Source organism: Myodes glareolus, chromosome 11, assembly GCF_982192425.1.
Source record: "Myodes glareolus chromosome 11, mMyoGla1.1, whole genome shotgun sequence".
Taxonomy (NCBI): Eukaryota; Metazoa; Chordata; class Mammalia; order Rodentia; family Cricetidae; genus Myodes; species Myodes glareolus.
The window spans coordinates 69410288-69423290 of NC_142036.1; the positions used below are offsets into that span (position 1 = coordinate 69410288).

Genomic DNA, 13003 nt, shown 5'->3' on the forward strand with positions numbered 1-13003 from the left:
AAAGCTATAAAGCAGGTCATGGCGGTAAATCTGACTGGTGAAAGAATTGGGGAAATTTGGGGAAAACACAGAAATTGTTTTTTGCCTGATTATGAAACTTGGCAAAAGAATTATACTGAAACAGAAAGAAACTTGTTTATGATGAATAAAGTTTCTAAATAACCTAGGACTTTGGGGCTGACTGTCTAAGGCTTTACAAATCAAAATATGTATTGGAATTGTGATGAGGAATAACAATGCGAAAGGTACGACAATGGAGCAAAACCCACTTATTAATGCCTCTGTAAACCAGGAGTAGTTAGTTAGCCTCTGAAGTGAAAGCCTCAGAAATTGTTTTATGAATTAAGAATATAGTGACTGGCATGGGGCTTGGGAACCGGGGAAATATGATGGTGAATGATGATTTCAAAGAATCTCTGTATTTTTCTTTGTGAACTGCTTTGTCCATGTAATGATTAACCTATAGCAAGAAAAATTTCCTTGTTCAAAATTTATTGTCACACAACCTTCTGACAAACCCAATGAAATTCACTGGCTCAGAATAAATGATGGTTAGGGTTTCTATTGCTGTGATGAAGCTCCACATGCCCTTTAACCCCAGCATTCAGGGCACAGAAGCCAGAAGATCTGAGTTCGAGGCCAGCATGTCTGGTTTACAAATTTACAAATTGAGTTCGAGGCCAGCATGTCTGGTTTACAAATTTACAAATTGAGTTCCAGGACAGCTAGGGCTGTTGTTACACAGAGAAACCCTGTCTCGAAAAAACAAAAAGCAAAACAAATAAAAAAAAAAACCAACCAAAGCCTCACAGTGAGATCTTATAAAGACATTTTCTAGTTTGAAGTTCCCTCTCTTCCACTGACATAAATATAGCGACTATACCAGGCCAGCCTTGAATCCACCATTAATTCTGCATCGCCTGGGTGCTGCTTAGATTAAACTGGCTTTCTGTCAACTCGACAGGAGTCACTAGAGAGGAGGGAAGCTCAGTTGATACTGCTTCAATAAGATCAGCGATAGACAGGAGAGCCGGAAGAGCATTTTCTTAATGGTGAATGTGGGAATACCCAGCCCATTGTGGGCAGTGCCACCCACCCCTAGGCTGGTGGTCCTGGGTGATGTAAGAACGTGGTCTGAGCACGTCTCTACGGCCCCTGCTTTAGTTTCTGCCTCCAGATTTCTGCCTTGAGTTCCTGCTCTGACTTCCTTCAATAATGATGGACTTGTGATGTGGAACTAACTGTAGGTTTCAATAAGCCCTTTCCTCCACAAGTTGCTTTTGGTTTGTCCTGTTTTTCTGGTTTTTATTCGGAGTGCTGGGATTAAAGACATGCACCACCAACACCCACCCAGCTGAGCGGCATTTTGTTAATTAGTGATTGATGGGGAAGGGCCCAGCTGGTTGGGATGGCCCACCCCGTGCCTGGGCTGTTTTGTCTTGGAATCCGTAGGAAAGCAGGCTGACCTGAGTCAAGTGATGGCGCGCGCCTTTAACCCCACAGCTGTCAATTCCAGGCCAGCCAGGAAACACTGCTTCAGCAAGATTAAAAAAAAAAAAAAAAAAAAAACAAAACCAAAAAAAGGGGAAAAAAAAAAAAAACAGGGAGCGGGTCAGCAAACAGTTCCTCAGGACCACTGAATAAGCTCTCCGCATCAGTCCAAGAAGCCAGCAGAGCTTGTTGAGTAATTTAATGGCGACCTAGAAGCCGGCCCAGACGGAAAAAAAAAAGTTCTAGGTAGTTCTGTTTTTCCACCAAAAAGACCAGGGGAGAGCGCGAACGCAGTCCCCCACTACCACAAATTATGCAGTCGAGTTTCCCGCATTTGGGGAAATCGCAGGGGTCAGCACATCCGGAGTGCAATGGATAAGCCTCGCCCTGGGAAAACCACCTTCGTGATCATGGTATCTCCCCTGCCAGGTAAGTATGAGTTGCTCGCGCCCCGACCGTGCCCTCCCTCACCACACACGCACTTATAAACAACGGTCACCGCCCTCGCGACGCCGCCTCGCCGCCCTCTCGTGCCGCCCTCAGAGCTCTTCATGGGCATCCATCCGCCCACGCGAAACGGTCACCGCGCGGGACGCGCCGCCGATACCGCCAGACCGGCAGTCACTGCGCGACAGTCTATCTGCATACGCCACGCCTCTCGCGGCTTTGTTTTTTTTTTTTTTTTTTTTTTTTTTTTAAAACCCCTTACCTCCGCACCAGGCGATCGCGAAGACGACAGGGTCTCTCCGACCGCGCTTTGTAGCCTAGGATGACCCTAAATTTAGGATCCTGGCTGTGGGCCGTCGTCCACTACACTCGGGGAGTTGCTCGTGCCGGGCTTTCTCGTAGTTGGTTGGGCCTTCCCCCATTCGGGCTTCCAGCCTTCAGCCCGATCCTTTCTCAACCGAGCTTCAAGGCTCCTCTCACAGGCACTAACTCGGGTGAAGCTGACCTCCCCTGCCCTCAGAGGCCCTGCTCCGAGCCTCCGCCTAGTCTGCACCCAACGCTAGGACGCGCCCAGATGGGCCCTCGCCCTAGGCCTAAAGGGGCACTGAGCGGACGGCCACACCTCCGGACCTTTACACACCATCCCCTTTACACACCATCTCCTTTACACATTGTTGTGCCCAGATTGTAATAAACAAGGTTTAATCAGCATAATACAAACATGTTTGAAATTCATCTCCATCCCTGTTACAACGAGGTAGAGAGGAGTTGTATCTCCTCTGTGGGGTAAGCTTTTAAATAGGCATAACTACAAAGAGAGTCTTTGAAGTTGCTTTGGCATGGACGTAAGGACTTCTGCTCCCTCTCATTCTCCTAAGTCAGCTTTTTCCTTGTTCTTAGAGCAAGGCCACTTTTCCTGAGTTAGGCCATCTTTATCAGCCTGTACCAGGTGGCTGGCAGGGCTGAGCTAAGTGACCTTGTGTTCGGAGATTGGAATCTCCGGGTGGGAGAGGGGAAGGCCACTATCTTCCTGGGAAAACACTCTGCTAGGAAATTTCTTCTTGCCCCAAGGGTCCCGCATTTCCCACTCCTCTTGGTCCGACGTGTCAGCTCAATCATGATTGAGCTTTACCAGGCCCATAAGGTGATTGGTTTCTGTGGAAGAGGGACATGGAAAAGACTGACCTTATTTTGTCTAGGCAAAAGTGGTGCAATCAATTCTCCAAGGTCCTACCGCTTCTTCAGTCTGGGCTGGGTCCTGGCAGCAGGTCGTAGCATTGGGGCATTTCGCCCAGTGGTCAGCGTCGTCGTTATCCAGGTGGAGACATTGTGGTGTCTTAGAGTCTTCTTTGGAGACCTTGGGTCGCTGATAGGATCTCAGAGTCTCTGTCTGATATAAGCTTTTTTAAACATTATTTTAAATGCCATTTTTTATAGATCTCTGAAGTATTTAGGGCTGTTTAAGTATCTCTGGTTAGACAGACTTTATTTTAAGTTATTTGCTTTAAGCTTTAAAACATATATAGGCGACTAAATAAGGCTTATCCCTGCACTTATATTAGTACTTTGAGGATGACTGATTATTAACTTGTATTTCTAGCAGTTCGTATCTTTAAGAAGACCAGAACTATTATACCATATTTTTGTCAGACTGAACCTTTAAATTAATGATTTTAGCAAAGACAATGAGGATAAAATCTAAATATTAACAATATAAAACATTTTATAAATATGTATGTTTTATAATCTGTTTTATTGTAGCTGATGCTTTTGGTGAGTATCACCTGGCGTTGGTGTTTTTTCTTGTAATTTTGGGAGTCTAGTCCCAGCTATTCCCAGTGGTAACTGACATTCTTGTACATCAGTAAAGAACAGCATAGGGGGCTGGAGAGATGGCTCAGCGGTTAAGAGCATTGCCTGCTCTTCCAAAGGTCTTGAGTTCAATTCCCAGCAACCACATGGTGGCTCACAACCATCTGTAAGAGGTCTGGTGCCCACTTATACCCTGTAGACACACAGAATATTGTATACATAATAAATAAATATTTAAAAAAAGAACATCATAAAATAGTTTTAACATCATCTATATTAAAAAGGCATCTAAATTTTTGTGAACCCAAATCTAATGATCAGAGCTCAGAGAAAAATTACAAGTACAAAACTTATAATTACAAAGACTAATTTTTAACAAAACAAGCATATATAATTTTTTAAAGAAATAAACATGACCCTTTAACAAGACAAATAAGTTTTTGTTTTTTTACCAGAATTAACCGTTAAACATTTAGGTACAAGAAATTACAGTAGGGGCTGGAGAGATGGTTGAGATGTTAAGAGCACTGATTGTTCTTCCAGAGGGCCTGAGTTCAATTCCCAGCAACCACATGGTGGCTCACAACCATCTGTAATGAATACTGGTGCAAACTGAACATTGTAAACAAAATAAATAAATATTAAAAAAAGAAATTACAGTAAACATCTTTTGGCTTTTTATAATTTTTTATATCTTTTGTGACTTTTTATAACCCATATAATTTTTCCTATGGAAACAAAAGCATTTTTAAACATAATGCATCTTTGACATTTACTTTAAAATCAACATTTTTTAAAGTTACAGGTTGGTATAATTGAAATCTCTTGTAAGCAGTATCAGGACAGGAAAGGGTTAAGACTGGAAACTGCTGGCCAGCAGAAGAGACCTTGAGTGTTATCATACTGAAGAACTTGGCTCAGGAAAGAAAAGAGGGGGCAGCAGCAGTGGGCACAGAGAGTGTCCTTGGCTGTCAATGCATTTTTATTTTTTTATTTTTTATTTTTTTGAAGATTTATTTATTTATTATGTATACAACATTCTTTCCATGTCTGCCTGCAGGCCAGAGAGGGCACCAGATCTCATTATAGATAATTGTGAGCTAATAATTTATAAAAAATTATTTTTATAGATAAATGTGGTTGCTGGGGCTTGAACTCAGGACCTCTGGAAGAGCAGTCAGTGCTCTTAACCTCTGAGCCATCTCTCCAGCCCTGTCAATACTTTTTTAAAAAAAAAGTTTTTTGTTAACTTTTTTTCTGACCATGATCTCATATTTTTTGTTTTACATTTGCACAATTTGTTAATTGCAAGTGGTCAATTCCCTGCCACCCGCGTGCAGGTCCCTTCTCCTGCCTAAGACAAAGACCCTCAAGATGCAGAGAGAGAACAAGGGAGAGGGGGCTGCCCTGTTCTGCTGCAGCCGGCCTCTCTCAGTCACTAGCTCCACAGCCTGCCTTCTGAAGTGGCATTCCTCGGTCTTCAGCTGGGTGCATGATGATTTTGCCACCCACTACATCTCAGGTGTCCTTGCTCCCTGGCCTCGGAGCTCCCCAGCTCCCACCCAGATCCTCTGCCACATTGCATTTCCCGCAGTCTCAAGGCTTAGCTCTCAGCACCCAGACAGTGTATTCTCTGCCCTCAGACCTGGGTCAGGGCTAGGGATACAGAGTCTAGATGGGCTGCTGTCAAGTCATCTGCATTTTTATGTTTAAGTTTTGTCCCATTTTTCTTTCAGTCCTCGTCAGTTCAGTCTTAAACATAATAAACAAAGAGACAACAGTTTTTTTCGGAACTCCAGGGGATCACCATCCATCCAATGTAGCGGCCCCAAAGACATTCCAAGTCATAGGCATGCACTCCCTACCCTCTCTGAGCCCAAGGGCGCTCTCCAAGATTTTGCCTCTCTCCTCTCCATCGCTAACAGCTGGGGGGAGAGGGCTGGGGCTCCATAGGAGCCTTAGGACCCTCCAGGATAGAAGTCGAGGAGAGAGAAAGAAAACAAAGCAACAATTACCATAACACAAAAAGACTGACAAATTCCTGGGACAAGACACATGGTGACATTTTTCCTGGGTGGGAGAAACCCAAACAGCTGACTCTGAGGTAGCTGCTAATGACCCGAGACTGGGAGAATTCCCATCCCTGTCTACTGACCCAGGAGCAAAACTCTCTGTCTGGAAATGACCTGGGACCAGCAAGGCCCCCATCTGGAAATGACCCGGGACTGGGAGAATTCCCATCCCTGTCTACTGATGCGGGAGCAAAACTCCGTCTGGAAATGACCTGGGACCAGCAAGGCCCCCATCTGGAAATGACCCGGGACTGGGAGAATTCCCATCCCTGTCTACTGACCCAGGAGCAAAACTCTCGGTCTAGAAATGATCCGGGGGCACCAAGGTCCCTATCTAGAAATGACCCGGGACTGGGAGAATTCCCATCCCTGTCTGGAAATGACCTGGGAGCAAAACTCCCTGTCTGGAAATGATCCGGAGCCAGAACGGGCCCTGTCTAGAAATGAACCGGTACCAGCAAGGCCCCTGTCTGGAAATGACCCGGGAGCAAAACTCCCTGTCGGAAAATGGAAGACAAGGCGTCCCTTGCTTCTCCAGGCTCTCTGTACAAGCATGTCCACTTCAGAGAACACCTGTCAATACCAACTTAGGGTTTTGTTACCTTGAGACACGATTGCTCCTGGCAGCACTGATTCATTTCCCCTAAAAAATGTTGAGCACCTGAGAAACCATGTTGCTGCCAGAGGAGAAAGGCGTGAGCTGCAGCTGGAACCTTGCCAGTAGGCCATGAGCCTTGTGGTGAAATATAAAATAATAGAAATGGGCTAAATTAAGATGTAAGAGCTAGCCAATAAGAAGCTAGAGCTAATAGGCTCTAATTAATACAGTTTCTGTGTGGTTATTTTGTGTCTGGGCAGGCGGGGAACGAACAGGCGGCCTTCCCCCAACAGATTGGTGCGCCAATGTGGGTGACTACATCCATGTAAAACCTGAGAGAGCTTGAAAAGGAATTCTAGACAATAAATAAAAGCAGATAAATAAATAAATCTTCCCAGAATTATAAATTTTTTGGTCTGCAGGAATGTTAATCTGGGTTGCTGCAGCAGGTAATGACCCCATAAATTCACTGCAATATTAGCCACATATGGCCTCAGCTTTCCTCTCTGTCCTTCTGGCCCTATGCATTCAACACATCTCATGCTTTGTTTCACTGGAGATAGGGTTCCAGTTCCTAGTAATTGAACATCTGCCTGTTGAGGTGGCCAACTTGGATGCCAAGATTCTGGAGTAATGATACTCACAACTGCACCCATATCTATCAAACCCACAATTACAATGCCGTTTATATACACTCTTAGCTTTGGTCTTTGATCATTTATAGAAGTCTGCCAGAATATACGTTTCTCACTTCCTATTGGAATTTTTTAATTTATCCTCCATGTTTATTCCATCATCCAGAACACTATGGTCTTTTACAGAATGCTCTGGAATTTTTAATTTTACTGGTGAGACATGTCCTCCACAATGACTGGGAATGACGGGACTACTTTTGACTTGGGGGCCTATAAGAGGCCCCCCAAGGAGTTTCCTGATGGTATCGGGTTGCCTTGTCTGTCTTTTGTTGATCTGCATTCACTGGTCCAATGTCAGCCTTTGCCACACCTTCTACATATACCAAAAGGCTGAGTCCTCCAATTCTTGCCATTCCCAGAGGAGATATTATTCCTAGGAATTCCTTGTCTACAATCCCTTCTCAGATGTCCTATTCTACCACAATTAAAACATTTGGCATTTTTATGTCTCCTCATTCTTTTAGAAATTGTTTCTCCTACCCAAGACACAGTATTATAGTCAAATGTCTCAATGTTCATTGTATGTATGGTCCATTCGTCCATAGCTGCTGAGCTAACCTTTAAAGGACCAAGTATCTTTTTGTATTCTAAGTTGGCTTTTGAAAATGCCAACTTAGAATACAAAAAGTATTCTATAATACTTTTTTAATATTCAATAAGTACACGTCTAGCATCTGGGCCTGATATTTCTATTTGTACAGCCTTAGTTAATCTTTATAAAAAGTCACTAAAGGGTTCTCTCTGGCTCTGTTTAACCCTGGTATATGATTCAATATATACTTTTCAAAATATTCAAGAACTTTTTCCAGTTCTTGAATCCTGTCCCAAGCATTTAAGGCTGTTTTGTGGCATAGGGACAAGATTTGTTCATTGTAAAGAGCTTGAACCTGTGGATCAGCGTAAGTGCCCTCACCAAGAATTTGATCTTGGGAAGTCTCAAGTCCTTTTGCTTTTCCCTGTTGTTCTAAATTTTAGCTTCTTCCCCGAAATATCATTTAAACATCAAGTTTAGGCCTGTCTGTAGGAGCCCCTGTGTGACTCAGTTTCCATATGGAGTCATTTTTGACTTAAATAAGTCATTTGAATTTAAACTCGCCTATTCTACTTTTTTTTTATATAACTTTGAGGGCTATGAGAGACTTCTGATTGAGCCCACGAGAAAAGAACACTCTATCTAGTCGACAGTGTACTGCTGACAACAAACCTCAGGATAGAAAGCAAGGCTGCTTCCGAGCAGCAAGCACATGTTGGAGAGGAGGCTGCTGACTCAAGGACAGGAATGGTCTTAGGTTAGATACTGACTGACCGTCTGTGCTGGGCTTTGTTCTTTTTTTTATATATATGCAAGCTCTGAAATAAATTTGGACTGTTTGACTGCTTCAGCGTGACCAGCCAGACCTCCCGATTCTATCCTGTCTTCTGTTTCTTCTGACTTTTCTTTGGCCTCAAGGATCCCCTACCCAGGAACCCTAGCTGACCTTGTAGGAGCAGGCTCCTATACCTGTCATCCAGGACTGCTGAAACTAACTGAAGCCAGTCTTGTGGGGTCGCTTTCATACTCAAAGCCCATGTCTTTGTCATCTCCCTAACAACTGCGGAATGCAAGCCGTAAGTTACAGCAGCTTGCTTAATTACTTTTACATCATTCATTCCTATAGGTATCCATCTACCTTCTTTGGATCCTTTTGGGCCTTTAGAAGTTGATGCTTTGTCAGAGTAGATTACAGGGTAGGAAGCTAAAATCCTGGGTGAGTCATCTCTGACAGCTACTGGCGATGTTAAATCCTGTATTTATTCCTTCTTTCCCTGCTCATCAGCTTCAATAATTTCCTCAATCATTTCAAATATTTTTACTACTGTCCTTTGTAAAGCCTGAATCTCCTGGCCTGTATATATTTCTGATGATTTCAATGAGGCACCTAGCCTCTGGTCCTTATTTTGCACATGTGCTTCCAAGGTCTGAAAATTTTCCTTTAAAGATAACATCTCATCCTTGGACATTATTTGGATAGCGTGCAGCCTTGCTGACGAGATACTCTATCTGCTAACCTATCATAACTTTTTAACAATTTTTATTGTCAAATTCAACAATATGAATTCTTTCAGATAATTTCTCAGTACCCTTTGACATGGATTCAATTTTGTCTGTCAAATTATGTTACCCTTTTCAATAGTATTAATTTTTTCAGGTAACTTTTGATTTTCGATGGTATTAGTTCTGTCAGCTAGCTGTTCATTATTAGCCCGTAAAGACTGTATTTGAGACAGGATTTCTCTGTAGCTTTGGAGGCTATCCTGGAACTAGCTCTTGTAGACCAGGCTGGCCTCGAACTCACAGAGATCCACCTGCCTCTGCCTCCCGAGTGCTCCACCACTGCCTGGCCATTTCTTTTTCTTTTTTTTTTCTTTTTAAAAAGGTTCTTTTTACTCTTCTTTTTAAAAAGATTTTATTTATTATGTACACTGTTCTGTCTCCATGTATGCCTGCATGCCAGAAGAGGGCACCAAATTTTATTGTAGATGGCTGTGAGCCACCATGTGGTTGCTGGGACTTGAACCTCTGGAAGAGCAGTCAGTGTTCTTAACCTCTGAGCCATCTCTCCAGCCCCCGACTCTATCATTTCTAAAAGTGCCTCGTTCTTGGTTCTGTTATCAAACCATTTTCTTAAGGATATATATGAAGAAAAAAACTGAGTCCCAATATCCAATAAATGGATGCATCACAATAACCATATAAGCCTTGCAGAATATAATTCACAGTTTTAGCAAAAGAGTTACTAAAACTCTCTATGGTAATATTGTCTGCCATTATATAACTTTCAAGTTTATTGATTTATTAATTAATAAAATATTTAGCTTATGTTATGTTATGAGGTCCGGTAAATTGTTCTAGAAATAATAATCCTTATTTTACAGCCGATGTCGTGGTTGCAGAGTCGCCATCAGTGGCGCAACCTGATGCCACAAACAGTCCTGAGTTGCTTTGGTTTTTTCGCCTTGGTGCTGGTTAAATACTGAGAAATACTTGACAAATTAAAAATTAAAATACTTGACAAATTAAAAGCAATTAAATCAATTCCGTACACGGAGCACGAAGTCCAGAGCCCATGGGCAGGGAGCACAGACCGAAAGCCGCACAAGTCGTTGCGCGGCAGGGAGCGCGGCAGGGTCCTGGGAACCGTGCTCAAACTTTGGAAATTTCCAAGTCGCTGCACAGTTTATTCTGCTTTGGTGGGAGTTTTACAAAAAACTACTTAGTAGGTAAAAGCAAGCCAAGCAGGCAGGGGTGGGAGGCTTTCCGACCTGTGGACCTCCCGAAAGAATCACAGTTCATGCTAGCAGCAGAGCCCAGGAAGCTGCTGTTTCAAACTCGCCCAGTTTTGTTTGTTTGTTTGTTTCTTTTCTTTTTTTGACTACCGCTGAATCAGGAAGATCTCTCTTAATGGAATCATGCTTCTGCTTGTTTCTAGCAAACAGAGCAAGAAGCTGCATTAAATTCGTTTTTTTTTAATTTAAATTTTTTTTTTTTGCCTAGAATTCCTTTTCAAGCTCTCTCAGGTTTTATGTGGATGTAGTTACCCACACTGGTGCACCAATCTGTTGGGGGAAGGCTACTTTTTCGTTCCTGGCTGCCCGGACTCAAAATACACAGAAACTGTATTAATTAGAGCCTATTAGCTCTAGCTTCTTATTGGCTAGCTCTTGCATCTTAACTTAGCCCATTTCTATTATTTTATATTTCACCACAAGGCTCATGGCCTACTGGCAAGGTTCCAGCTGCAGCTCACGTCTTTCTCCTCTGGCAGCAACATGGTTTCTCCGGTGCTCAACATTTTTAGGGGGAATGAATCAGTGCTGCCAGGAGCAATCATGTCTCAAGGCGACAAAACCCTAAGTTAATTAAATGCCATGTTCTACAGTTTTTTGGAGTGCTTACCTATCTATGTGAAATATAATCTCTGTTTCTAAAGAACCTGATTAGTCTAATTTTAAGTATGACAAACATGAATGACTATTGACCAATAATACTTAATACCTGTGTAACCTAAAGACTAAGATTTTATAGTAGAATATTAAGCCATCTTTAAGCAACTGTGCAGCAAATGAGGATAATGCCCTCAAAATGTAAACAATGTATAAGTGTCTTGATCAGAGGTAGAGATGTATAATGTAATATGATAAATACATCCTAAGATTGTATCGATATACAAAATGTCTTAAACAGAGGTAGAAACGTGCATGCGTGCATACAATATGACAAAGTAACTTTGCATAGGTGCAAAAATATTGTCAAAAGAAATAGGAGCATATTCAACAATACAAATATAATTTGAATCTGTGTCAATACACAATTTATACTAATGTAAATTGACTATAAATAATAGTTCACAAGTATTCACTATTACTCACTATTATAAATGTAATAAGTGTAACAAGCTCACACTAATCTACCTATATATTGGCTCGTACCCACGTCAGGAGCTCCAGAAGGAGACCGCGAATAAAGCAATTGCACACTAGCTCCAAATTGGTACAATATGGGGTTCTTTATTTAAAGTTGCTGGATAGCCAAGACTGGCGGGGGGGGGGGGGGGGTGCCGGGATTGAGACACGGATGCTTCTTTTCAGGTGGAAAAACAGCAACCTTTATTTTGCCCAGCAACCTTTTATACCTCTACTCCTTCTGTGGAGACCCACCGGCCAGAAAGAACACAAACATCCTTGTCAATTACAGACCACAAGGAAGTTCCGCTGTCAGTCAGGGGGAGTGAGGGCAGCTGGATCACAACAACTCCGCCTGTTTTATTTTATAATACCTTCCCTGTCATGGGGAATAGCCCTCTAATTCCTGTCTTAGGTAGCATCCTGCCCCCAAAGTATTGCCCATCCATGGCTATCTAGACAAATAGCCCTAAACCAAGTATCCCCGGGACTGACAGTGCCAAGGAGCCAGACCAGCGCTGCAACCAGCTAGCATGCACTAACTGGGTGACAAAAATAACAAAAGCAGTATTCCAAACCCCTCTCATATGACGGTTGAGTTCCATAACAGTAGCAGAAGCATGCAACAGTGCCATGAGTAACACACATAACATGATTAACTGTTGAAAAGTCCAGATAGCCCACTTGCTCCTGAACCAGAGCTACTTGTTGGTTCAAGGTCAATATGCCCAACTGAATATGTTCATTAAGATCATTTTGAATGTCCAAAGCATTGCTGACTCTTTTCGGCAAGCTGGCTGACAGTCTCAGCCGTCTGCACAGTCTGTGAGAGAGCAGGTCCGGCAGCAGTAGCTGTGGTACAAAGCTCTGCTCCAGCTGCCTTCTGGCCCCAGCCGCACTCACTCTGGATCCCCCTCCTGTACAAAATCTTTGGCTGTCTTCCTTATTACTACTCCCATGCCTTGTTGCTTTTAGAGTTTCAGTTACTTTTTGAGGCCTTTCAATTCACCCTTCTGCCTCTTTATATATGCTCATCTTTTGGAGGATGTCCCCCAGAGTTATCTCTGGGGATGAAAAATAAAAAACACTTTACCTTCCCCAATACGCTCCTCGATTTAGCCGGTGACTGGAGCGACCCCGTTCACGTATCTCCACTTTCCAGATCTCCAAGGAACCTCCCCTTGTCAAAAACCAGCGTAGCCTGGATAGCCAAGACTGGCGGGGGTGTGTGTGTGGGGGGGTGCCGGGACTGAGACATGGAGACTTCTTTTCAGGTGGAAAAACGGCAACCTTTATTTTGCCCAGCAACCTTTTCTGTGGAGACCCACCGGCCAGAAAGAACACAAACATCCTTGTCAATTACAGACTACAAGGAAGTTCCGCTGTCAGTCAGGGGGAGTGAGGGCAGCTGGATCACAGCAAAAGTGAGGATCACAGCCCTCTGT

General features: G+C 43.1%; 1 non-coding gene across 1 annotated transcript; it reads right to left on the reverse strand.

Moving 5' to 3' along the window:
* Nucleotides 1-1764: 1764 nt before the first annotated feature.
* LOC148120531 (U1 spliceosomal RNA) lies at nucleotides 1765-1928 on the reverse strand. Its single transcript, XR_015739339.1, has one exon. It is a non-coding gene; the product is annotated as a U1 spliceosomal RNA (small nuclear RNA).
* Nucleotides 1929-13003: the final 11075 nt, after the last annotated feature.